This window comes from Pan paniscus, chromosome 21 (assembly GCF_029289425.2).
Source record: "Pan paniscus chromosome 21, NHGRI_mPanPan1-v2.0_pri, whole genome shotgun sequence".
Classification (NCBI taxonomy): Eukaryota; Metazoa; Chordata; class Mammalia; order Primates; family Hominidae; genus Pan; species Pan paniscus.
In genome coordinates, this window is record NC_073270.2 from 19530010 (window position 1) to 19557383 (window position 27374).

At 43.7% G+C, this 27374-nt stretch overlaps 1 protein-coding gene across 1 annotated transcript in view; it reads left to right on the forward strand.

The window, feature by feature from the left end:
• Positions 1–27374, forward strand: part of DTD1 (D-aminoacyl-tRNA deacylase 1) — a 171087-nt gene that overhangs the window by 50758 nt on the left and 92955 nt on the right. The window lies entirely within an intron of this gene.

A 27374-nucleotide genomic window follows, 5' to 3' on the forward strand; every position in this document is an offset into this window, starting at 1 on the left:
TATGTAGCTAGATCATTCATTTTAACTGCAAGATGGGATTCTGTCCTATGAATATACTGCATTTTGTGTAGCTATTTTCCTTTTGATGGATTTATGGAGTTGGTCGCAATTTTTTGCTCTTACTAATAATGATGCAAAATTGCTTTTTTTTACATCTCCTTTTGTGGATCTAGATTTTCTAGATAATAGAAAATTGCTCCTTTATAATGTTTGTTATTGTTTTTAAAATTTGAAGTATTTCAAACATACTAGAAGTACAGAGAATGGTATAACAACACCTCACTTTAGCACATGTTAATATGGGCTCTACAATCTTTAAGTTGGTAGAATTATTTTATTCAATAAATGGCTAAACTGGGAGTTTTACAGGGACTTGTTCTAAGTTAGCGTCTCACTGAGTGAGAATTATTGTTAACGATAAAGTTGCCTCAAAACTATGTAGCTTTCTCCAAGAAGGAGATATTTTGGGAAAACTGTCAGGTTTAACAAACAGAACATGTATACCTCCCAGATGTGACCTGTGAATAAAATACCAGGTAGGCTCAGCCAACTTTTCTTTTATGCTTCTTTCATGTCTTTCTTAATAGAATTTAATAAAATGAAACAGGAGGAGGAATCATCAAAGGTTAAGAATAATAGACCTGAAAGAGTTGCTTGGAACCTGTGTAGATTCATTTCTCATCTTGGCTCCTTTACTTGGCATCAGGTGAGATGAGACATCCATTCAGGAATTCATTCCAAGTCTATTTCAGTACCCAGGATAGATTTGAGATAAATCAGTTCCATACTGAGGTGTGACATTAGGCAAATCAAGGGAAGGAGGAGGAAAGGAATCAGGTCAGAGCTCAGCTTACTTTATTCAACCGTGGAGTATGGGGCCAGGCGCAGTGGCTCACATCTATAATCCCAAGACTTTGGGAGCCCAAGGCAGGAACATCGCATGAGCCCAGGAGTTTGAGACCTGCCTGTGCAACATAGCAAGACTCCATCTCTACAAATAATAATAAAAAAAAATTAGCAGAATGTGGTGGTGCACGTGTGTAGTCCCAGCCAGTCGGAAGGCTGAGGCGAAGAATCGCTTGAACCCAGGGGGTTGAGGCCACAGTGAGCCATGATCGTGTGTCTGGACTCCAGCTTGGGCAACAAAGTGAGAACTTGTCTGTAAATCAACCGATCAATGAATCAGTCAATCAATCACCTGTGGTACATGGAGTTCTATAAAGATAGGTAGATAGATGAGAGAGAGAGAGAGAGAGAAATTCAGGACTTGGAGAGGAGTGCAGCATCAGGAGTTTTATTGAAGCATCTAATTTTCACCTGCAGAAATGGAAACAAGGAGGAACTGGTCTCCTAATTTACATACCTGCAGGGAGAAATCTGTGTGTAACTCTAGATTGCAGTGCCCGGACCAGAAGCAGAGGCATGTGGCCTGTTGTGTCTTCCTACCAGTTCTGGAAAAATGAGATAGACTTAGATACCAGCTCCTGCAAGCTTTGGAGGTGTGGCCTCAATACCTAAAATGAAGTCTCTGTGTGCCTGTTGTTGGGTGTTTTTGTTTTTAATGCTTAATTGCATTCCTAGAATTCCCAGGTTTGCCTGTTAATAGTGGAATACTATACAAAGGAACCACAGAGGTTTCTTAACATTTACACTACATTGGAATCCTATTCCTGGCTGAAATGGTGTTTTGCAGAAATGTGGCATTCATTTTTATGTTTTGGTACCTGGGTTATGGGTAAGGATAAAAGGTCTGTGGCCTTCAGCCTGAAAAATAACAGCAGCAACAGGAACCACAACCGGGAGTCAGTTTGGGGCTTTGATGGGTTCCTTTTTCATAATGTTTTAAGGACTATATATTAAAGGCGCTAAAAATGAAATGTCAGTATTTTAGCATATGGCAGAGTGGACATGTTTCAGTCATCAGTTTAAGATTCTGGGCATAGTGTATAAATAGTAATTCCGAGGGTATTTTTTCCTTCATCCTTCCTAGAGATGTAGAATGCTTGGCATTTGAAATGAGGTCATCCAAGGCCTTGGATTGCTGCTGCAGATAGTGGAGGCCTGTTGTTAGGCGTCTACCTCACATTTGTGTCCAAGGCCCTGGGAGAGACCAAAGCAGAAGCGAGGCCTCACTGGACAGGTACAAGGCACTGGCAGGCATGGCACACCTTCACTATGTACCCCGTCTTTGTGGCTGTCAACGCCTGTGATGAGTTGGCAGCTGGCTTTGGTCTGGCATTTGTTCTGTAGGTGGCTGAAATGCCCATCATGGAAGAATGTCCTCATGGGTTTGTAAGGAAAGGGGCTCTCCTTGTGCAGATGCCTGCTGCTGTGCACACACCTTCCCATGGAGCTTGTGGGCCGCATCTCAAGGGGGTCACTGGGCTTCCTGTAGTCCTGAATCTACCATTCACCCCATCTGTCTCTCTGTTAAAGGCTGGGGCAATACAAATGATGCTGAGTGTAGTTTTGTCCTTTATTTTTCCTCATGAAAACCCTTGAGGAACTAAAGGAAGGAAAAGAGGAGTAGCCTAAAGCAGGTCTGGGAGTTGGGTGCCTGGGAATTCTGGCAGGACTCCTACTAAGTGACTTTGGTCACATCACAGAGCCTCTCGGATTTGGTGTTTTCGTGTGTCAGGTTAGAGGGTTGGGCCAGGTGATCCTATGGGGCCTTTCTGGTGCTAGAAACCGGTGACTCTGTGGTGTTGACAGTTGGCCATTCATAGGTCTGCCTTCCTCATGTGCCCTCATTGGCTGTCTCTGTTGACAGTGTTTTTCCTTAGACTTTATTCTCCAGAAAAAACCCACAACCCAACATGGTTTTGAAATCTCCACTGGGGACCCTTAGGAACTTTGCAGGCATCAGTCTTTGTATGCTGATGGAAATCAGATGTCGACAGAGGAGGGCATGCATGTTAATGAGCCATATGGACCCCATTGCATTTCAGGCTCATCAGCCCTGACCTTCTGAGATGAACCACTTATATTTGGCTTTAACTTGAGCTCAGCAGAACAAAGTAAAGCTCTGACAATGGGGGAAAGGAATTCCAACTTTCTCTGCTCTTCTAATCAATCAAGCTGAAAGTCTCAAAGGCCAAGTATTTCAGAAATAACAAATGCAAATAACTTAATTTTCATCGCGAATATCTATTTTCCAAAACGTATTGGTGTTTTCATTGGCTTTGAGTGAGAGGCTCATTTCTATACTTGACCCTTAACTTTACATATAGAAATTGGGGTGGTTGCCTCCATTTGGTTCCTTTTAAATAAATATTTATTAACTACTTTTCATGTGCCAGATTTCTGTGTGGTGGGTGCTAGAAAGAGTGATAAGCCATGGTTTTTTTCTTCAAGAGCTTGTCCCTTAGTGAGATGGAAGTCACATTGGGGCAGTTCCGAGAGGATGTTATTTGCCTGGTGCTGAGTGAGTGGAATACAGGGAGGTTTGGTGGGGGCTTGGTCGTCAGAATAGGTGTCCCTGAGCACAGAACAGATGTCTTAGTTGCATCTCGAAGGTTGAGGAAGAGGCAGCTGGGTCTGAAAGCTTGGGGTAAGGGTGGTGCATGCCCAGAAGATCAGGACACGAGCATGGAGGCTTGAACCTCCTGGGGAATGAAAGCAGGTGAGTCTGATGGGGCAAGAAGGCAGGGGGTGGGGAGGATGATGAGGATGGAGAGGCAGCCAGATGTGGCAATGCTGTGTCCTGGTAAGGAGCCTGTACCTTTGTTCTTTGGCGGTGGGCAGTGGGCAGCCACTGAGGAGGGATTTGCAGTGAGGGGAAGGTCAGAAGTAGTCCTCAGCTGTGACCCTCTTGTAGCAGGATGGCAGATAGATTGGACTGGGCAAGGTAAAGGAGGCAGAAAGACCTGAAAGGTGAGAACTGCTGCACTGGGCCAGGGTAGAGAGGAACAGAGCAGGAACAGATGGGCAGGGGCCAGGGGAGAGTGGTGTCATCAACCTAGATGGGGCCCACATCAGGAGCAGGGCTTTGAAAAGATCTCTTCTGTTCCCTGAATCACTGTTGGCCCTGCAGGACCAGTTGTTCTCTTTGTTCACCTGATCCCTTCTCTTTGGTGCTGATAATCTCCCTCAAATAGCCAGTGGCCCTTCATTGTTGGCTCATATTATAGATAAAGGAGCAGGTCACGGGTATAGGAAGCTGGTGCAGTCTTCTCTGATACCATGGGAGGCCTTGCTGGGAGGCCAACTGCAGGATCTGTGGCTGTTGGTGGGCAGGTGTGCTTAGTACTTGGTAGCTTTGACCTAAGCCACTGGTTTTCAACCTTGAATGTGCATTAGAATCACCTGAGTTGCTGTGAAAATTCCCAGTGCATAGGCTGTACCCCAAGCCAATGACACCAGATTCTCTGGGGATGGGACCAGAGATGGTTGCATCTGCAGCTGAGTTTGGGAGCAATGATCTGGGATGTACAGCGAGGGACCAGGATGACAAGAGAGTGCCCAGTGCCTTGCTTGGGGACCTTTTTCCTAGGTCATCCATAGGCTGAATTAGAGCATTTTCAGGTCTCAGTGTAAAATGAAAAATGCCAGACTCCTTGTTCAAAAAGCGGTAGAAAAGTACTTTTAAAGGCACTAAAAGGCAAAGCATTTTCTCTTCTTTCATCTCTCTCTCTTCCTCCTCCACTTGTCATGGTGCTTCTATTTTCTATTTTAAGTCATTATAACCAAGGACAAATAAAAAATTTAGATTATTAGCGTGAATTTTACCATTTATATTGTGCAGTGCCAGTTTTAAATGAAAATTTAAGGCCGAGGCGGGCGGATCACGAGGTCAGGAGATCGAGACCATTCTGGCTAACACGGTGAAACCTCGTCTCTACTAAAAATACAAAAAATTAGCCGGGTGTGGTGGCAGGGGCTTGTAGTCCCAGCTACTCGGGAGGCTGAGGCGGGAGAATGATGTGAACCCGGGAGGCAGAGCTTGCAGTGAGCTGAGATCGCGCCACTGCACTCCAGCCTGGGCAACAGAGAAAGACTCCATCTCAAAAAAAAAAAAAAAAAAAAAAAAAAAAGCAAATTTAACTTGTATGTGGAATGACCAGAATTACACAGTTTGTATTTTGTAGCTCCTACATCATATGAATTTCATTCTTACCAGAACAGTGGGAACTAACATATTCCTTCTTTTTGTCTCACACATGTCCTGCCACCACTGTCTTGTTCAGTTCACTGATGAGTCAGGAGGGACTGTCAGGTCGGGGAGCCGTGGGTCGCCTTGTTTGCTTTCTGAGTCAGCATGTCCAGGGGAAGTGGTGGCTAACACAAGACAAGACTCGAGCGAGAAAGAATCTGATGGGCTTTCTCAGCCATTCATCTTTCTTTCTTTCTTTTTTTTTTTTTTTTTGAGTTGGAGTCTTGCTCTGTCGCCCAGGATGGAGTGCAGTGGCGCGATCTCCACTCACTGCAACCTCCGCCTCCCGGGTTCACGCCATTCTCCTGCCTCAGCCTCCCGAGTAGCTGGCACTACAGGTGCCTGCCACCAAGCCTGGCTAATTTTTGTATTTTTAGTAGAGATGGGGTTTCACTGTGTTAGCCAGGATGGTCTCAATCTCCTGACCTCGTGATCCGCCCGCCTTGGCCTCCCAAAGCCATTCATCTTTCTTAGAACACCATTGCTCTTTCTGTGTTCAAGGCAAGTTCTGGTTCAGATGGAAAGTGTGAGCTCTTGGGGCTTTCAACACCCCCTTACTCAGTTGTAGAAGTAACACGCTTACTGTAAATGTGAGTTGAGTGTCGCTGAACCCCCATGCGTTGTGGGCCCACCCAGCGCTGTGCTCATGGAATCCCAAGTGCTGTGCTCAGAAGGCAGCAGAGAAAGGTGTCAGACCTCCATATTGTGTGTATCACCTCTGCTCATGCTCATGCGCCACAGTCCTGTTGGACTTCACCTACAAAACACACATTCGAAGGTAAAATTGGGCTGGATGCAGTGGCTCACGCCTGTAATTCCAGCACTTTGGGAGGTGGAGGCAGGTGGATTGCTTGAGCCCAGGAGTTTGAGACTAGGCTGGGCAACACAGGGAGACGTTATCTTTACAAAATTTAAACAAAACAACACACAAAAAACCTAGCCCACTGTGGTGGTGCATGTCTGTAGTCCCTGCTACTCAGGAGGCTGAGTTGGGAGGATTGCTTGGGCCCAGGAGGTCAAGGCTGCAGTGAGCTGAGACTGCACCACTGAACTCCAGTCTGGGTGACAGAGCAAGACCCTGTCTCAAAACAAAAACGAACACAAAAACAAAACAGGTAAAATTGTTAACAGTTTCTACATGGCTATAGCAGAGTATTTAACTAAGTGCAGAACAGTTGAGTGCGAGGCCCTGTGTGCTTGCTCAGGTCACTTGCCTGTGAAATCAGCCCTGTCACCCTGTCATGTTGCAGCCTATCACGGCCCCGTCCTCCCTGCCCACATCCTGGCCATCCTTCTCCATGATGAAATCTGCCCTCCTGCTCTGTACTCCTGGCCTGCACGCTGATCACCCTACTTCATGCTGCAGCTGCTCTGCATTGAACCCCCAGTGCCCCATGCTGCTCCACTTCTGATTTCCTTTGTCAGACTTATCTTTTAAAATATTGTCACTGTATCTATTGGTTATTTACTTTTTACATTTATTGTCTCTTTTCCCTGCCAAAATATAAGTTCCCCAAGGGCAGGGATCTTAGACCAATTATGGGAAAGCAAGAGGCAGCTCAGAATTGACTATGTGCTATTTGCTGTGTATGGTTGTAACATGGGATAAAGCAGGCATTACAAACTAAAGGCAGATGGAGGATTTCTTAGCAGGTAGTAATTGGGCAACTGGTTGCAATTATGGAAAATTAATGATTTTAGATCCTTTATCCCATACCTTAGAATAAATTCCAGTGGAATTAAAAAGATAAATGTAATTTTAAAAAATCTCACAGAGGGTACTGGCCTTCCTAAATATAAAAATGTGTTACAGCGCTCTAGTAATGCAACAGATGGTGCTGGCAGAGCAGGAGAGAAACCTATTAACAGACTAGATGAAAGACCTGAAAGAGAACCTGATTATTTATGGGAAGTTGAGAATATAATAAAGGATACCATTTCAGAGCAGTGGCAAGAGGTGGATTTTCAAAAAAGCTGTTACAACAGCTGGTTAGTTTTTGTTTGTTTGTTTGTTTTTAGATGGAGTCTCACTCTGTTATGCCGGCTAGAGTACAGTGGTGTGATCTTGGCTCACTGCAACCTCTGCCTCCCGGGTTCAAGTGATTCTCCTGCCTCAGCTTCCAGAGTAGCTGGGATTATAGGCATATGCCACCACACTGAGCTAATTTTTGTATTTTTAGTAGAGAGGGGTTTCACTATGTTGGGCAGGCTGGTCTTGAACTCCCGACCTCAGGCAATCTGCCCGTCTCCGCCTCCCAAAGTGCTGGGATTATAGGCGTGAGCCACCGCTCCCAGCCAACAGCTGGTAGTTTTAAAAATTGTTGGTACATAATCTGCCTAGCTGTCTTTCTGTGGCTCCTTTGCCTCCAGTATATTCTGATGAAGAGAGGATTTGTCTTAACGCTCTCATGACTGCCCCCTTTGAGAGTTCTGTCACTGCATCTTGCTCCTGGCCAGCGTTAGAACTTTCAGGTCCCAGCATAGGCTGAGCCCTGTGCAGCTTGGGCCCCTCCCCAAAACGGTTCAGTGAAATTTTTCTGGAGAGTGGTCTGAGCATCAAGACTTTTCAAAGCTCTCCAGGTGATTCTAAACTGTAGCTAAGATTGAGAACTGTGGTTTTAGTAGGCTCTGGCATCCTTTGGGATGCCAAAAGTCCAAGATCTAGGCTAAGAACACTGCCCCAAAAGATTAGGGCATAGGGCTTGCCAGATTCTTGTAGCTGAGCAGGGATGGAGGTAGATCTGGGGTCTTTCAAACCAGCCCACTTATTTAAAGTGTACAGAATGCTTTCGAGGGTATGTGTCCAGAGGATGAGAGGTAGGGCCGTTAGCCACTGGTTCCTGTCCCCATTGGCAGTTCAAGCAGGCCAGCAGGCTTCCATGGCTTCTGAGAAGGCCTCATGGCAAAAAGACCTGCAGTGCCTGGTGAGGAGTACTGACTGTCACCTGAACTGAAGCTAACGTGGAACTGTCTGCAGTGGTTGGGGCTGACATAGGGCGGGCCCAGGGGGCAGCATGCAGGCACTGAGAAGTGTCTGGATTTGAGTCTTTGCATAAACTTATATACCCCTTCCTTGAAATTAAGTGCACTTCTAGGCATTTGGGGGAATTCCCAATAAATATTAGCTGGAAAATAATAGCTATAAAAATATTTTCTAAAGCAATAAAAGAAAAATGCCATTTTGGTTTTATTCAGTTTACAATCTTTAATAAGGTAGAGTAACTCCTAGGATTAAAAGTCAGTCACAATCTTGGACAACATTTTTACTTTCTGGTGCGTACTTGGCTCCTATTCAGGAGCTGGCAGGCTGAGTCTGGAGGGGCCCATCCAGCTTTTAGACCAAGGCAGGTGCAGCCTGGAGGGCCTCAGAGGACCAAAGGACCCTTTCAGGGATACACGGGTAACACTCCTAGCTCCACTTTTGAGCAGTGGGTCTCTACCTGGGCTGCCTTGTCCTGTGTAGTCTTAGGGGGCTGGCACACATAAGCGGACTCTACTAGCTTTGACATTTCCATCCCACTGGAGCACTTTGGTCTCATTTTTGATGAAGCACTCTCAACTCCAGCTTGTAGACCTGTTTTGGATATCAGGAGTAGCATCCGAATTTCCATCAGTATGAAGCAGTAGAAAGGGAGACACAATAGGAAAAATGCTTTGTAGACTGCAAAACTCTATGCAGATATGGGGTGGGACTAAAAATAGTATGATAAATTGTGGATTTTTGCTGAATTTAGAACAGAATGATGGATGCTTTCATGTCTGTTTAGGGACTAAATGGCACTGGGGAATAGAGGAGAGAGTTGTTCAAGAGCAGTTGTTGGCTGACTTGCTTAAGAAACAGAATTTTTGCCAGTGTGTCTGAGACTTCCTGAAGCAAAAAGGGATCACCCAGCTGCAGCTTGGGGCTTTTAGCAGGTGGGTTGTGGCCACATGGCATTGACTTAATTAATTAATTAATTAAAGAACAGGCCAGGCACAGTGGCTCATGCCTGTGATTCCAGCACTTTGGGAAGCTGAGGTGGGCATATTGCTTGAGCCCAGGAGTTTGAGAAGAGCCTGGGCAACATGGTGAAACCCTGTCTCTACAAAAAATTAGCTGGGTATTATGGCGTATGCCTATAATCTCAGCTGCTTGGGAGGCTGCAGTGGGAGGATCATCTGAGCGTGGGAGGTCGAGGCTGCAGTGAGCCAAGATCGTACCACCAAACTCCAGCCTGGGTGACAGAGTGAGACTCTGTCTCAGGACAAACAAACAGACTCATAAATTAGCTGTCTTTGAACTCAAATATTAGTCTAAAGTATGCTAATATATGAAAGTAATATGTTGATTTTTGAGTGTGAAATAAGAATACTCTAAAAATTAAAGTAAGCTTATGAAATTCAAATAATTTTTACTTATTAGTGGCTTATAATTACTGTGAAAGGTGTATGATCTAAACAGACAAATAGCATACTTGTTTAACAATTAGACAGTGGTTAATTCATAAACTTCTAATCAGACATCTGTCTTTGGATAGTAGCTCTGGCATTCTTTCCAAAAGTTTATTTACTAGTTAAAAATGAAATGTTAGAAAGCTGTTGTTTTGGAAATGTATAATTCCAAAAGTAAACCTTGCTTTTGAAAAATGAAATTGTTATATGTGAAGGAGGATTATAATAACAGAGCATCATTGTTAATAAAAACACATTTGAGAACAAACAGTTTTAAAGTTTCAAATCCATGCACATGACCCTCACAGCCATCATGAGAGGGGAGGGGCATGGGGATGGCCTCAAATGACTTGTTCAAGGTCATGTGACATGGCTAAGTGAGAGAGCTGGGCCCCAATAGAAAACAGTCTTTCAGGCCGCACTGCTTTACATTTTTTTCTGACTGAACTTCGTTAAATATGATTTCTTTCCAATTTATAATATGGTCTGTTTAAACAAATAAAGCTCCGGAATTTCTCAGACCAGTGGGTGGCTGATATGTTTTGGCTGTGTCCCCACCCAAATCTCATCTTGAATTGTATGATAGCTCCCATAATCTTCCCATGTTGTGGGAGAGACCCAGTGGGAGGGTTTTCCTGTGCTGTTCTCATGATAGTGAACAAGTCTTAGGAGATCTGATGGTTTTATAAAGGGCAATTCCCCTGCACATGTTGTCTTGCCTGCCACCATGTGAGATGTGCCTTTGTTCCTTCCACTTCTGCCATGATTGTGAGGCCTCCCTAGCCATGTGGAACTATGAGTCCATTAAACCTCTTTTTTAAAAAGAAATTACCTGGTCTTGAGTATTTCTTCGTAGCAGTATGAAAATGGACTAATGCAGTGGCACTGGGTCCTCCAGGAGTGAGCTGCTCTGGAAAGTATTCAAGTCCTTGCCATTTGTTCTTCGAAGGCCAGCTCAGTTCAGTGTAGTTGCAGGGGTTTACAGGTCTATCTGTGGACTCTGTCCCCAAAGCTTGGATGGTGTTAAGGAGAGTCTCTCAGTACCTGTGTAGCCATTGTTCAGTGCTTACCCATTCTGCTGTGTTTCTCCAGGCCAGAGCTCTGGGAGTCACACTGGCTCATCTCCAGAACCTGTATTTTTCTCTGTCAGAAACATTCTCTATATTTGATGGGCTGAGAAAAATAATCTATTCAACCTGAGAAAGCTCATTAAAAAAAAAAAATCTGTTGAATAAAAGGTTAAGTTGGTAAGGGAGGCTTTGGTTTTATACATACGGGAATAAAAGTCTCTTACATTGCTAAAAAACCCTTCGTCTTTAAAAGCATCAATCAATATTAACAGTGCTTTTAAAGTGAGATTACATTATTTTAGAAAGTAATCATGATTCAGAAAATTAATAAATGCTTATGAATCATGCTTATGTATTTCATTTTAATCTGTAGTTTGGAATAAAGTTATTTCAAAGAGTGTTTTTGGTTATTAGAATGTTTAGCTATGTTATGATATAACACTTAAACTTAATTTCAGTAACAACAAAACAAGAACCCATAATTTTAGGATCTGTAATACAGCCTAGGAAATGAGGTCTGGTGGGAATGCTTCCAATTTAGTATCTTTGTTTTTCAGAGAAGGTTATGAACTCTCTTCAATTAATCCAGATACAGATAGCTTCGATTACTACTGAATTTATGTGAATGATTATAGCAGACTAATGAGTTAATCTGTTAGCAACCCATTCTGACCAGTGATGTACTAGGCCAGTTGCTTTATCTGTATGAGTTAGTTTTCTTGCTTCTTTTAGTGAGAGTGATAATTTCTGTTTGTTGCAAGGGTAAGTCTGTTTTAATTATGGCAATTTTTTTTCTGAAATACTTACTTTTAAAACTTTGTATTATAGAAAACTCCAAACTCACATAAGTAGAGGGGGTAGTATAATGGACCACCATGCACCTGTCATCTTGTATCAGCAATTATCAGCCATCACAGAAAGTGCATGGGCGTCCCTGTGGCATGGCAGGGCTGTAAGCATGGACAATTGAGAGCCATGCTGGAGGGAAGCATTGTGGGTGCAGCACACATCATGTCAGGGGCAATACCTGGGTGTCCCCAGAGGGTATTTCATTGAATGGCCATATTCTTTTCCTAATTGATGGGCATTTCATTTGTTTTCTTTTTCTTTTTTTCCTTTTACTTTTTTTTTGAGAGGGAGTTTCACTCTTGTTGCCCAGACTGGAGTGCAATGGTGTGATCTGGCTCACTGCAATCTCCGCCTCCCAGGTTCAAGTGATTCTCCAGCCTCAGCCTCCCGAGTAGCTGGGATTACAGGCATGCGCCACCACACCCAGCTAATTTTTTATGTTTTTAGTAGAGACGGGGTTTCACCATGTTGGCCAGGCTGGTCTTGAACTCCTGACCTCAGATGGTGCACCTGTCTCAGCCTTCCAAAGTGCTGGGATTACAGGTGTGAGCCACCACACCTGGCCTCATTTGTTTTCTTTTTTTTCCCTAACACAGGCAGTGTGGCAGTATTTTTCTATGTAAATATTTGCTTACTTCTGTTTTCTTTGTAGGAAAATGGAGGAAACATCTAGAAATAAAGAAGGCTTGGATATTTTCTTTCTTCTCTACAAATATTTTATTGTGACTTGATAATTTTTAGCACTTTGGCTTTTTTCTTAGTTCTAGGTTAATTATTCTCTAAATGGAACTGTCTTTATAGGGATTATCTTAAGAAATGCTAGTTGTCACAGCACACAGACTCAGAAATCTCTATGGCTTAACACAATAAAAGTGAATTTTGCTAAAGTACTACACGGTTTGGCAAGAGTCTACTCCATCTGTTGACTCAGGAATCCAGTCTCCATTAGCTTGTGTCACCACCTGGTGACAGAGGAACAGGGATCTGGAGTCACCTCACTGACTCTTACACATCACCTCTGCTCATGTTCCCATTCAGTTCTTGGGAGGCTGGCAGGTAACACGAAGGAGCACGTGGATGCTGGGGGAGCACTATGTCTGCCTCGCTCCTCTGGTTGTCAGAGAAGGTGCCATTGTAGATTTGACAGCTCTTGTCCCTGCAGCCCTCACATAGCTAACACCACACCCCATTCACTTGAAGTCTTTTGTTTACCAGGGAATTGGAGGTTTGAAATCAAGCTTAGACTCCACACGTGTCTCAGTACCTTCCTTAGTCGTGGTCGTGGCAGAACAGCCTCTCCAAGTGCATCCTGGAAAACCGGCATCAGAGCCTTTCAGTAAATGGGCTTAGTGTCATTTAAATTTTAATGGCGATATTCTTTTTTGTTGTTACTTTAAATAAATTCTAGTTTTTAAACTTTTTAATTTTGAAATAATTTGTCATACAAAAAAAGTTGCAAAAATAGGATGCAGATCACCTTTATACCTTTATTCAACTTTCCTTAATGGTTGTTTTTTTTGTAACTATAATATAATGATCTAAACCAGGAAATTAACATTGATACAACACTAATCCACAGATCTTCTTTGAATTTTGTCAAAGGCAATACTATTATAAGTAAAGGAAAAGCCGTTCTCAGGTTCCAGTTTGCACATCCCATCACCTATGTGTGGTCTTTCTTTGGTCACAGGGACCCCTTACTCAACAAATGAGCAGGATGCGCTGAGAGTGCCTACTTTGCCGATTAACAGGTAACCTAGCACTGGGCCTTCTGTAGTTTATGCATTACTATTTTTGCATTACTACTCTGTTGGCAACATGCTGAAAAAAAACAAGGGGAAAGGATAATAGTCCTTCTTATTTATTAGAAAATAGACAAAGAACCTCTAGTAATTTTGGAGACTTTGGAGATAAAAATGGTCTAAAACTCAGACCATCACTTTTCTGCAATCTTTCCATTTCTCTTGGCCAGAGATAGCACCTCTAACCTTAGCTAATTGGGTTGCCCAAATGTGGGCTTGGCCAACAAAAGGAGCAGAATGAGGGAGTCCAGATCGCTCAGCAGAAAATAATTCTCACCACTGCCTTAATTCAAGTCAGTAAGCACTTATTGTCTATTGAGTGCTTGGAATCTTAGAAAGCAATACAGATATGTCTATTAGTCATCTATCACTGTGTAACAGATTACCTCAAGCTTAGTGGCTTAAAACAATAACATATAGTATCTCATGTAGTTTCTGTGAGCCAGGAATTCAGGAGAGGCTTTCTGGGCAGTTGGCAGGAGGTTCAGTTCTTCTCCACGTGGGCCTCCCCATAGGCCTGCTTGACGTGGCTTGTGACATGGTGCTGAGTGAGCAGTTCAAGGTGGAGGCTACAGCGTCCTTCAGGGCCTCGCCTTGCAAATCACACACACATTTCCACAATATTCTATTGGTTACAGAGGTCAGCCTTACTCAGTATTAGAGGGGAGTACACAGGGCCTGAATACCAGGAGGCGAGGATACTTGGGGCACGTCTTGGAGGCTGGCTACCACAGTGGGAGAGAGAAGTGGCAAGGCTCTGTGATACTAAATAGGTTTGCTTGTGAAGCATTATTTCTGTCTATAAAAAGTATTTATTAAGCCCCTTTCTGTGTAGGTATCTGGGGGAAGAACATTCTAGGCAGAGGGCATAAGAGTCTGAGATGTGTGTGTGTGTGTGTGTGTGTGTGTGTTTCCCCCACCCCTGTGTGTTGTTGTTGTTGTTTTAAAAAGATTTAGCTATAGGTCTGAATACCAAGCTATAGCTAGTGTCTCTTCTATTTATACTTAATTTCTTTTTTTTTTTTTTGAGACAGAGTCTCGCTCTGTCGCCCATGCTGGAGTGCAGTGGCGCCATCTCGGCTCACTGCAAGCTCCGCCTCCCAGGTTCATGCCATTCTCCTGCCTCAGCCTCATGATATTTGTACTTAATTTCTAATAATTAAATGTTTGTGATGCTTTATGTCTTTGCCATAGATATTAATAGATGAAAATGTGGATGAACTTTGATGTTCTTTTCTGAGATGAAGTCATTGTGCTAGCCAGTTTCATTTCTCAATGTCTGTTAATGGTTTGTCATTCGAGTGCAACCCCATGTAAACACACAGGTAACTTGGTTAGTAAGTTGTAGGAAGAGGAAGATCTCTGACTTTACTTTTTCCTATTCTACTGGTTAAACATGACTGACATATAAATGTTTATCTGTTTCACAGAGTCAGTCTTTATTAACACTCCCCATGTTAGCATCAAAGAAGAAAGTTTTGGTACAAGCAGCCTTACCCACTTATGTAGGGGTGGGACACTGATTAGCAGTTGGTGTGACTGTGGTGCAGAGTGAGCCTTGCACTTAGAGAAGCAGCCCTCTGATGCCCCAGGCTTGGGTGTGGCATCTGACAGCTTTGGACAGGTCACTTACCTCTCTGTAGAAAGGTGGCACATTTGTGCACTCTGTAGAAAGAATGGCATCTGGCACATTTTAGGAATTGAAAATGAACTTTATTGTCTGTAGTTCTAAGATATCTAAATGAATTCTTAAAAAAAATAAAAAGCGTAAGCAGAGATCTCAAATGTGCATGGCTGCTTTCTTAAGAAGAATTTATAATTTCAAAACTAATACTTTTTGTATACTCCTCAAGAAAGTTTTAGAAAAGTGAAACAGACATCTTTTCTTTCTGGGACGTAGTCTGATGGATGCAGGCCTGAGTCAGGTGCTAACAAACTTCGTCAAAAGCAGTGCCCAGCACTGGTTTGCACCTTTGGCCCTGTTGCTCCCCACCATGAGTGCCCAGGCTGACCTGTGGAAGGGGACTCTCCCATTCTCCTCGATTTGCAGACTCTTTCCTCCCTCCCTTTATGAACAGCTACAAGTACATGTGCCCTTTCCATTATATTCATGATGTTTAATTTCTCTTTTGTCATATCAACTTAAGCTTGAAATTGAGATTACTTAACCATATCTTTTAATGTCATGCTCAGGTTTGTTTAATTTTTTAAATGTTGTCTTTTATAGAGTTTATTATGGTTAATCAAAAAATATATTTTTTTAAGAATGAGTTTATATTCTTTGGAGGGACATGGATGAAGCTGGAAACCATCATCCTCAGCAAACTAACATAGGAACAGAAAACCAGACACCGCATGTTCTCACTCATAAGTGGGAGTTGAACAATGAGAACACATGGACACAGAGAGGGGAACTTCACACACTGGGGCCTGTCAGGGAGTGGGGGGAAAAGGGAGGGAGAGCATTAGGACAAATACCTAATGCATACGGGGCTTAAAACCTAGATGACAGGTTGATAGGTACAGCAAACCACCATAGCACATGTATACCTATGTTAACAAACCTGCACGTTCAGCACATGTATCCCATAACTTTACAAAAGAAAGAAAGAAAGAAAGAAAAAAAATATTTTTTTACCAGCTGGGCATGGTGGCTCACATCTGTAATCCCAGCACTTTGGGAGGCCGAAGTGGTGGATCACTTGAGGTCAGAAGAGGAGTTTGAGACCAGCCTGGCCAACATGGTGAGACGCCATCTCTACTAAAAATACAAAAATTAGCTATGCGTGGTGGTGGGAGCCTGTAATCACGCTACTCGGGAGGGTGGAGGTTGCAGTGAGCTGAGATTGCACCACTGCACTCCAGCCTGGGAGCCAGAGCGAGACTCCGTCTCAAAAAAAAAGTATTTTTTATTTTTATTTTTTGAGATAGGGTCTCTCTCTGTTGCCCAGGCTGGAGTGTAGTGGTGTGATCATGGCTTACTGCAGCCTCAACCTCCCAGACTCAAGCAATCCTCCCATCCTAGCCTCCTGAGTAGCTGGGACTATAGGTGCACACAAGTACGCTTGGCAAATTTTTGTATTTTTTTGTGGAGACAGGGTTTTGCCATGTTGCCAAGGCTGGTCTCGAACTCCTGAGCTCAAGTAATCTGCCTACCTTGGCCTCCCAAAGTGCTGGGATTACAGGCATGAGCCACCGTGGGTGGCCCAAAAAAGAAGCTTTTATTTAGCAAAGCAGAAACTGAAAGAAAAAGGAAGAAAGAAAACAAAAAGGCTTTTTATTACAAAAAAAATTATTTAGTATAAAGAGAGTTTAAAATAGACATCCTATCGGCTCATTTTAGCAACTTTGAGAAAATTGTGAAATATAAAATATTAAATAAATCCAGGGGATATATTTTGACTAGATAAAAATTAACCCTATATACCATAAACAAATTCAGAAGAAAAAAGTTAGGCTAGGAAAAAATATTTGTAATATTTTAAATTGAATTTTGTATTGAGGTTACTATATGTCACATGCAATTGTAAGAAATAATACAGTGAGATGCTGTGTACCCCTCACCCGGTTTCTCCTAACATGGAAGCATCTTGCAGAACCACAGATAATATCCCAACCAGGATATTGACATTGATTTTATCTACCCTCCTTTAGGCTGAGGTTCATTTTCTTTGCTTCTATAGATGTCTTGTTGATCCAGCACTGTCTTGCCTCCATTTTTATACCTTTGTCAAAAACTAGTTAGACTTGTGTGGTCTGTTTGTGGGCTCTGTTTTGTTCATTCATCTTTGTGCCTATCCCTCTGCCATTATCACTCTATCTTGATCACTGTAGCTTTATAGTAAGCCTTAATGTTGGGTACAGTATTTCCTCCCACTTTATTCTCCTTTGTTAGACATGTTTTTAAGCAGTTCTAGGACCTGTGCCTTTCTGTATAAATTTTAGAAAAAGCTGTCTGTGTCTACAAAAAATGATGCTGGGAATTTGATAGGAATTACATTAAACCTGTACTCAATTTGCAGAGATTTAACTTTTTTACTGTGTTGAGTCTTCTAGTCTTTTTTTTGAGACAGAGTCTTGCTCTGTCGCCCAGGCTGGAGTGCAGTGGTGCGATCTCGGCTCACTGCAAGCTCTGCCTCCCAGGTTCATGCCATTCTCCTGCCTCAGCCTCCTGAGTAGCTGGGACTACAGGTGCCCGCCAGCACGCCTGGCTAATTTTTTGTATTTTTAGTAGAGACGGAGTTTCACCGTGTTAGCCAGGATGGTTTTGATCTCCTGACCTCGTGATCTGCCCGCCTTGGCCTCCCAAAGTGCTGGGATTAGAGGCGTAAGCCACTGCACCCAGCCGAGTCTTCTAGTCTTTAAACATGGTATTCCTCTCCATTTATGAAACTTTGTTTAAACAAAGTAATAATATTTGGAATCCATAAAGAGCAGCACCTACAAATCAATAAGAAAAAAAAGGCTGAAGAGCCATAGGAAACGGAGAAAAGGCTGATAACAGGTAATGTCCAGAAGAAATATAAATGGACATTAAGATTTGAAAAGAGACCAGGCACAGTGGCTCATGCCTGTAATCCCAGCACTTTGGGAGACTGAGGCAGGAGGATTGCTTGAGGTCAAGAGTTTGAGACCAGCCTGGGCAACATAGTGAGACCCTGTCTCTACAAAACATATAAAAATTAGCCAGGCATGGTGGTACAAGTCTGTAGTCCTAGCTACTTAGAAGGCTGAGGTGGGAGGATCGCTTGAGGCCAGGAGTTCAAGGCTACAGTGAGCTATGATTGCACCACTGCGGTCCAGCCTGGGTAACAGAGCGAGACCCCATTTCTTAAAAAAAAAGTTGTGAAAAGACCTTCAGTTTTCCTGATGATCCAGGAAATGCAAGTTATAAGCTCCCGTGTTTTGCCTTGTTAGATTGGTAAAAATTAAAAATCAATAATACTAGCAATTTTTGTTGGCCAGGCTGGTCTCGAACTTCTGACCTCAAGCGATCTGCCTGCTACAGCCAGGCTGGTCTTGAACTCCTGACCTCAAGCGATCTGCCTGCCACAGCCTCCCAAAGTTCTGGAATTACAGGTGTGAGCCACCATGCCCAGCTGGGGGTGAGGGGGAGAGTATTTTTGGAAAGCAGTCAGCAAATGCTGAGTAAAATCAGAACCAGACCTAACCTGACTGAGCAATTCCACTTCTGCAAGCTGCTCCAGAAGCACATACACATGTGCAGAAGGGTATTGGTAGAAGGATGCTCAATACAGCGTTATCCAAACAACCAAAATGCTAATCAGTAGAGGAAAGGTTACACAAAGGGTGTCTTGTCCATAGTGTAGAATACTGTGCGCCAGTTAAAAAGAATGCAGTTGACCTATATCCTATGTGTACTGACATTTCCAAAGGGATAATAGGAGAGAAGTCAAATATTCCCCCCTCCTTTTTTTTTTGGTTCCACTTTCCTTTTAAATAGATATAAAACAGCCATCTTGTCAGTTCTGGCCTTCTTGTCACATTGTTGAATGGACACAGCTGCTTCAGATAACTCAGTTGTGGCTCAGGAGGTGAAATTACTGATAAATTAACTTTCTTTTTATGGCTCTTATCGCAAAGTCATTTATATTGCTTTTGTTGTGTAGTGGGAATGGGGAATGAGGGTCCAGGGCCTGGAGAGGCTGGGGTTGTGACTGGGGCAGGAACCATGTGTCTCTGGTTATGCCCAGTGGTCTTGTCCTCTCACTTCCCTGCCCCTTCGGTATCCTACCCAGGTCAGAAGGACAGTGTTAACCTCTCTATTAACAATGGCTTTTCCTTTGAAAAGGTCTTAATAGGGCTGGCATCCTAGTTTCATGGGATGCCCTAATAGGGCTGGCAACCTTGTTTTCATGATCTAGTTTGGTAGAAAAGTTTCATAGAAAGTGTCCATATAGCTGGGTGTGGTGGCTCACATCTGTAATCCCAGCACTTTGGGAGGCTGAGATGGAAGGATCAACGAGTCCAGGAGTTCTAGGCCAGCCTGGGCAACATGGCGAGACTCTGTATCTATAAAAAAACAAAAAATACAACGTTTCCATACAATAGGTTATTAAGTACTTTGATCTATGTTCTTACCAAAATGTATGGCTCATTTAATTTAATAAATCAAATTACAGTCACATGCCACATAATGATGTTTGGTTAACAATGGGATCCATATATCTATGCAGTGGTTCATCTATATATCCACATGATGCTGGTCCCATAAGATTATAATATTGTTTCTTTTCTATGTTTAGATACACAAATACTTACCATTGTGTTACAGTTACCTACAGTATTCAGTAGAGTAACATGCTGTATTAGTTAGTTCTCATGCCACTACGAAGAACTACCCGAGACTGGTTAATTTATAAAGGAAAGAGATTTAATTGACTCACAGTTATGCGTGGCTACGGAGGCCTCATGAAACTTATAATTGTAGAAAAGGCACCTCTTCACAGGGCAGCAGGAGAGAGAATGAGTGCCAGCGGGGGAACTGCTGGACATTTATAAAACCATCAGATATCATGAGAACTCACTCACTATCATGAGAACAGCGTGTGGGAAAGTGCCCCCATGATTCAGTTACCTCCCACTGGGTCCCTCCCATGACGTGTAGGGATTCTGGAGATTACAATTCAAGATGAGATTCGGGTGGGGACACAAAGCCAAACCATATCACCTACTGTACAGGTTTGTAGCCTAGGAGCAATAGGCTACACCACATAGCTTAGGTGTGTAGTGGGCTTTATCATCTAGGTTTGTGTAAGTCACTTGGTGATGTTTACAAGACGATGAAATCACCTAACCATGCATTTCTTGGAATGTGTCCCACAGTTAAGTGATGGATGACTGTATTTATTTTTTCAACAATCCTTCAGAACAGAATTGTTTCTGTGAACAGAGTTCATGTTGTGTATGTCCTTTTCACTCTTTTTTTCCAAAAATTTTTACTGTGCATTCTTATTTAAGACCTATAAGAAGGAATAATACAATGAATGCCTGGTGTATTCACCTCTGAGCATGAGAAAGTGTTCTTCCCACTCATAGAGTCTTCTAGGATGTTCTAATGATGAGGGGACCGACTGCCTTCATGCTCCTTGTGTTCCTGCTTTCTGATGGTATTGGCTTCTGGGGCTCAGCTCCATGCTGTTTCTTGTAATGTCCTCGGTGATGGGAAATTCTACAGCAGGATTCAAGATTCTGCGGTGATGCTGTCCTGAATCCATGAGCAGATCTGTGTGGTGGTGGCCAGGGGTGATGGGGGCTGATTTGGGGAACGGATTTGGCTCAGGAACTCAGTTGAAGCTGTGGACACCATTTTAAGCACTTTGTATGTTGACTTCAAAGTTTTGGAAGCCTTGGAAAAATTTTAAGCAGAGAGATGACATGGCCAGTTTGCTTTTTTAATCTACGGCTCTGGCAGAAGTGTGGGGTGTGTTGTGTGTGAGGCAAGGGTGTGTGGCCCAGGGGCTCCTGCTGGTCAGTTTAGGGGCCCTGCAGGCCTTACCCTTCTCAGGCATCTAGAGCTAGGTTAGGGTCACTAGTTGCCTCAAATCCCATCTTCCCCCACCTCTTCCTTAAGGGAGACCTGGGTACACGGGGTGGGTGGGGTTCAGGGACTTAATAAGCCAGTGGTCTCTAGTGTGGGCTGTCAGCAAAAAAATAATAAAAAGCCACTTGGAGGATGGAAAGTAAATATTACCACTCCTATTTATATGTATCTCGGACCATTTTATAATGTTTTTAGTGTGTGAATACCACGGAAGACATAGCTAACTTATAAGTAGTGAACGGGCATTATGGGAGGAGCATGCTCCCAATCTTTTTATCAGTAGTGTGGGCCATCACTGAGTTTGGAGACTGCTCCTGAGAGGAAGGTGGGTTCAGTTGGGGCTGGGGGCCAGGGGGTCTTGGCAGTTGTGCCCAGTGTCTGCTTCTGTGACAGGCTGGCACTTCATTAGAGGTCCAGGCATCTCCAACAGCAGCCCTCAGACAGATGCCAGCAGGGCACCTGCCTAGTGCTCCAGTGGTGGCTGGCCTGCCTCCTGGGATCAGCTCCGGCTCTGGGGAAGCTCTCTTCAGGTATCCCCATGAGGAGTGCCAGCTGTGGAGTCAGACCTGCCTTTCCATCAGGCTCAGGAGCCTGGTGGTTCTGCCCTGGCAGTTTCTCTAGTTTGTGAGTTCCAGGAAGAGTGTGGGTTACTCAACTTAGTTACATATTCTTAGTTTGAATGGTGTCCTGAGTTACAACTGACAAGTGGCTCTGAAACGTCTTTGGCATTTAGGACCACCATTCCTGAAAAGTAGCAGTCTTTAGTGTTTGATGAGGTACCCATCCTTTACAGCCTTGTTTGCAAGGGTTACTTAGTCATCTGAAATGTAAACAAAATACAAGTCAATTTTTATAGCCTTGTCAATAATGCTTTACAAAAGAATGTATGTGGTCTATAGGGTTTATTTTTTCTCTTGCATGTTACACACAAATATTTCTTTTTTAAGTTTTTATTTTGAAATATTTTAGATTTACAGAAAAGTTGCAAAAATAGAAATGTTGCTGAGAGTATAGAGAGTACCCATATACCTCATCCAGCTGCCCCCACTGTTACTCCCACAACATATTGTCAAAATTAAGAAACTGACATTGGGTACATTACTATTAAACACATATTTTTGGATTGCACCAGTTTTTCCATTTATATCCTCTTTCTGTTCCAGAATCTAGTCTAGGATCCTGTTTCAGGATCTGCCACATTGCATTTTGTTGTCAGTGACAGTTTCTCAGCCTTTCCTTGTTTTTCACCACCTTGAACAGTCTTAAGGAGGACTGGCCATGTACTCTATAGAATATCTGGGTCCAAGGTTTTTCTAGTGATAGACTATGGTTCTGGGTTTTTGGGATGAGTACCAAAAAGCTGAAGTACTCTTCTCATATCGTGTCAAGGGGTATGTGACATCCATGTGACATCCCTGGTGATGTTAACCTTGATCACCTGGTTAATGTAATGTTGGCCAGGACTCTCCATTGTAAAGCTACTATTTTTCTCTTTTCCTCCTCTGTTCTTTGAGAGTGAGTCACTAAGCACAGTCCTTTCTTAAAGGGGTTGAGAGGATTAAGCCCCATCTCCTGAAGTCATCTACATGCATTATTTATAGTGGCAGGACACCCAGATAGATTTAATTGCAGATAAACAAGAAATTTTTTTTTAGCGTGTGTCCCTTGCAGTAACTGAACTTCACAGTTAATTAGACGTCCTGTATTTTGTTAAATCTGGCAACCCTATTTGGAATTCTTCTGTAAGAAAGATTTGTCTCTTTCCCTTGATGTTTGATTTTGAGTTTGATTTCACTATCTTCTTGGTATAGCTTTCTTCCTACTTTCTGTCATCCTTCAGCAGAGTTTGATATACTTTAGTGATTGCACTTTCTCTACTTAATTTTTTTTAAAGCAACATGGAAAATAGTTTTGTTTGCTTCAAAAAAGGAATCAGTTTATGTGCGTGTTTTAATCAAAAGATTTTTCTCATTATATGAGCCAAAAAGCACATTAGTTTCCAACCCCTATAAATGAAACCCAGAGTTGAAGAAAACAAGGGATTTGTACCGAATTTCTAAGTGCAGATTGTGGGAGGGGCAGGGAAGAAGGCGCTGCTCCTGGAAGCAGCCCCAGGTGACTAAAGCAGCAGCCAGCCAAACGGTTCCATCCAGCCTGGCAATATGAGGCACTTGTGATTTGCTTATGACCCATGACTTCCAGCAGGTGTGAGAGAATTCTAAGTGGATGTGGAAACCAAGGAGGGCTACGTGGTGGGGATGCCAAAGGGATCTGTGTAGTTTGCTTTTAAAAGGAAACCCGACCTCTCGTTTCATGAAGTGCACCTAGCCCATCAGATGGCATTGCATTTCATTAAAGCAGCCATTCTGCACCACGATTACCTTGAGTGTTTTGTTCTCAGCAGCTGGTACCCATCAAATTGGGGCCTGCTTTTCATCAGCAGCAGGTGTTCCAGGAAGCAGCCAGGGACTGCAGAGTTCAAAGATGGCTCAGCTCATCCTGGAGAGGAGACCACTGTTGTCTAAGCGGCCCTGACGAGCCTTTCCGGAGCTGAAAGATCGCTGATGGGCCAGGCAGAGAGGAGGTTTTGGGACTCGGGAACCAAATGGGGCTGCTCTGCTGGCAGTTCCCCTCTTATCAGTTTACTTGAAAGAAGGATGGCACATGAGAGGGCGTGTGTCCCTTGAAGGGAAGGTCCCCCCTGGCATACAGCAGGTGTTTTTTTGAACATTTGTTGATCCAATGAAGGCATTTCTTCCTTGCCCTGCCGCACGTTCAGGTGACTTTCAGCAACTGTGACATGGATCCGTCTGCCTTATGAACTGACCACCAGCTTCTGTGTTAATGAGTCCAGTCACTTGCCGCTTCTTACCTAAATCTGTTTGCCAGGTTTCCACAGAAAGCCCCCCACCTGAGCGCCCTCTCCCTTCTCCCCACGCCTCTGCCTCTAGGGCCAGGTCATTTCTCTTCTATCTCTGGCACCTGGCGCATTACTTGACCTGCAGAAGGCCCTCGTCAGATGCATAGGGAGTATCTACCTACCTCAGGTGGGAATGACTTGCGTATCCCAAATGAGAAATGCTTATACGTGCGAAGGTGCCCAGGGCAGTCGTTAAACTGTCTGCACATGTGTATGGCTGATAAATTTAGACAGAGGCTGCCAGTTCTTTTTCCAAAAGAAAACAAGATGCATTGCTTTTAACATAGCTTCCTGAAGGTGTTACAAATGTCAGTATTTGGTTCTTGCAGTACTGTTGAACAGAACAACATATGTTTGTCCATGTGTTTATATATTTTTAAGATACCAGATGTCTGTAGTACCAGTTATTATCTATTTTTGATTTATGTTTTGAAACTTAGAAACACATTTTGGGCTAGTACGATAGCATGAGTGCTGAGTGCTACCTGGTTGTAGGATATAGTTGGACAAGCTATTTTGAATTTTGAATTTTCTTGAGTTTCTGTTTATGGGATGTCAGTGTGTTACACACATGATAAACAGGTCAGTTCCTAACAGCTCTAAAAAGGAGCAGGCAGTTATGTTTCTGTGAGGATTTTGGCATGCAAGTGTAATGCTGAAGAATGGCAACTGAATCCTGCCACTGTTAGGGGTGAGAGAGCCAGGAGCCAAGCAGTGGGACGGTGGCACCATTTGAAGACCTCTGTTGTCGGTGAAGTTAGCTTGACCCACACCTGTGGCAAGGCCCCATCCTGAGTGTGAGAGCTCCTGGGGCCACCACTGCCAGTGGTCGGGGATGGAGACTGAGCCCCCCAGTCATTACTGTGAGGTGTTTTCTTCTGCATCTGGAGCCACAGTGGCATTGTTGAGTGAAATGAGCTACCAGGTTCTCATTTTCACGCAGCTCATAGTCCTCTCTGAACTGCTCACTGTTCTTTCTTGAGGAAACTAAATAGCTTAACTTACCTTTTTCCAGATTTTTCTGCCTCTCAACTTCTAGAGCTGAATGTGAGGTCATTTAAAGGTTTTCTTTTCAGCTTTAATGCTATAGAATTGGACATTTTTGCAGCTGTGGCCGCCTTGCTTTCAGAAATGTGTTTCTTCTTATTCTGGCTAACGAGCATCTTTGAGGTGCAAGTCTCGCCCAGAACAGGCATATCTGAGAGGCGCAGCTCACCTTGGTGGCTTGGCTCCATCCTCAAAAGGCAGGGAGGGCACTTTATAGAGCACTTGTGTTCAAGCTTCCTTAGCAAGGACCCCTTTGTGGACTTGTAATTATATCTGGACTGTAATAGGAAACATCATGAGCTGCTGTTTGACATGGGGACCAGGGGGTAGTGAGGTGAGTAGGAGTGTGTGGGAAGGGGCGTCTCTGAGGCCACTCCTGAGGGGCCTTTGGCCACACAGTGTGGAAGCCGTAGCTCTGGAGTCAGGGTTTGCCAGCAGGGTCCCCTCCCACTGGTCAAGGGTCTGCCCTTGATGCTGCCTGATGCCCTCTCCTTGAGAGTCCTGTCCCTTCCCTCAGGTCAGCGACTACCTCCAGGCTGTGGACCTGCATGAAACTGAAGGCCAGGTATTTCCGCCTGAAAGTTGGCCGGTCTTCGCATTCCTCGGCTGAGCTCCTCTTTCTCCTGTCATGTGCAGGATTCTGTCATCGGATCAGGCTCTTGGGATCTACCCCCTTTTCCTTGGCTTTCTGTTCCTCATCTGTAACCAGGGCTTGTTCATCCACATCTTGGTGATAATGAAAACAACGAGTGACCACTGTCGACTGAGCGCTTGCTCTGCTGGGCCTGCCCTTAGTGCCTCACTCACCCCTCTCCCCAGCCTCTAAAAGTTAGGTGCAGATGACCCAGATTTTCCATTTTGTGTGTGTGTGACTGCTGAACTTGAGGCCTTATCACTCCAAACTGGGTTATTCTAATCGCTCCCAGGGGGGTCTGCATGCCAAGGGTTTCTGTACTGTGTCTTGCATACCGTAGCCTGCTTAACATTTCTTGAACGCTTTGATCACAGCAGTTCTCTCCACAAGTCTTTGCTGGCTCCAGTTCCATTGGGGGTAAAGATCAAACTTCAGGCGAGCCAGGTCTGTATCTCCATTCCTGTCTCTGACTGCTTCCCTGTAGGGATTGTCTGCAAGCGCACACCTGCATTTTCTTGTCCACAAGTCTATACTCTAACTCTGTCACCTGCATGGCTGCAAATTAGTTTCCTTCTTCCTGCCCTCTTCTCTCTAGCTTGGATTTTGAACTTGAATGGCAGGCATGGGATGTCCGTGTGTGTGTACTGCTGATGTGTACAGCCGCTTGTTAGCGCTCTCAGTGTCTTCAAATGTAAGTCATTTTGGCTAGGTGCGGTGGCTCATGCGTATAATCCCACACTTTGGGAGGCTGAGGTGAGCTGATCATTTGAGGTTAGGAGTTCGAGACCAGCCTGGCCAACATGGCAAAACTCCATCTCTACCAAAAATACAAAAATTAGCTGGGTATGGTAGTGCACGCCTGTAATCCCAGCTACTTGGAATGCTGAGGCAGGAGAATTGCCTGAACCCAGGAGGCGGAGGTTGCAGTGAGCCAAGATCACGCCACTGCACTCCAACCTGGGTGACAGAGCAAGGCTGTGTCTCAGAAACAAGCAAACAAATGTAAGTCATTTCCATTTGACTTCTCAAGAGCTCATCTCTTGTTCTGCAATTAAATTATCAACTTCTTAAGGCAAGAACCAGAACTTAAAACTCTGCCACAGCTCCCATTGCAGTGCACAGAGTAGGCAGTCAACAAATATTTGCTTTTGATTAGAGTTCTAAATAAAGTCGTTTACTCAGAATAAAGAAGCTTTGTGTCACTGGAATGAGAACATGGTGTTGCTATTTCTCCTGCTCACATCCAATCTTGTCGTTCTTCATTGGTTCATGAGAGGCTAAGAGCAAATCAAGCCAATGAACAGAGAAGCCATGGAGTGAAACCTTCAGAGGTTTCTGTACATCCAGACAGTGAAAACATTGTCATCATCATCAGTATCATCTATTAACAGAAAAACGTGAGTCTCAAGTGCTAGTGGCATTCATAGTGAATTATTTTGTGTCATTTCCTTTAGTGTTTGTCCCATGGACCCACTCGGCAGATTCTTGGGTGTGCTGGCCATTCTTGGGTGTGGTTGTGGATGACAACCTCATGGAAATGGAACTGAGAGATGCCTTGTCAATCCTTAGTCAGTGCTCTTCCAAACAGTCCCCACTGTGCACATGCCCTGGAATCTGCAGTCTGTGGCTCTGTTGCTTAGTAGAATAAAGGCAGGTGGATGGAGAAAGGCTGCCACTTCACATGACATTCTCATGTAAGGGGCCTCTTTCTCATTCTCTAGTATTTATTTTATCTTGAGACCTTGGTCTCATTACAGTTTAAATTTTGTTCTCTTACTTTAATGGCTTATTTAATTGAGAACATTTCAATGAAAAAATGTTTAAAACATTGTAGTCGTAAAGAGTCTGGGGTCATGCGGAGGTTTTAATTGATCCCTATGATGAACGAATATAACTCCCCAGTGC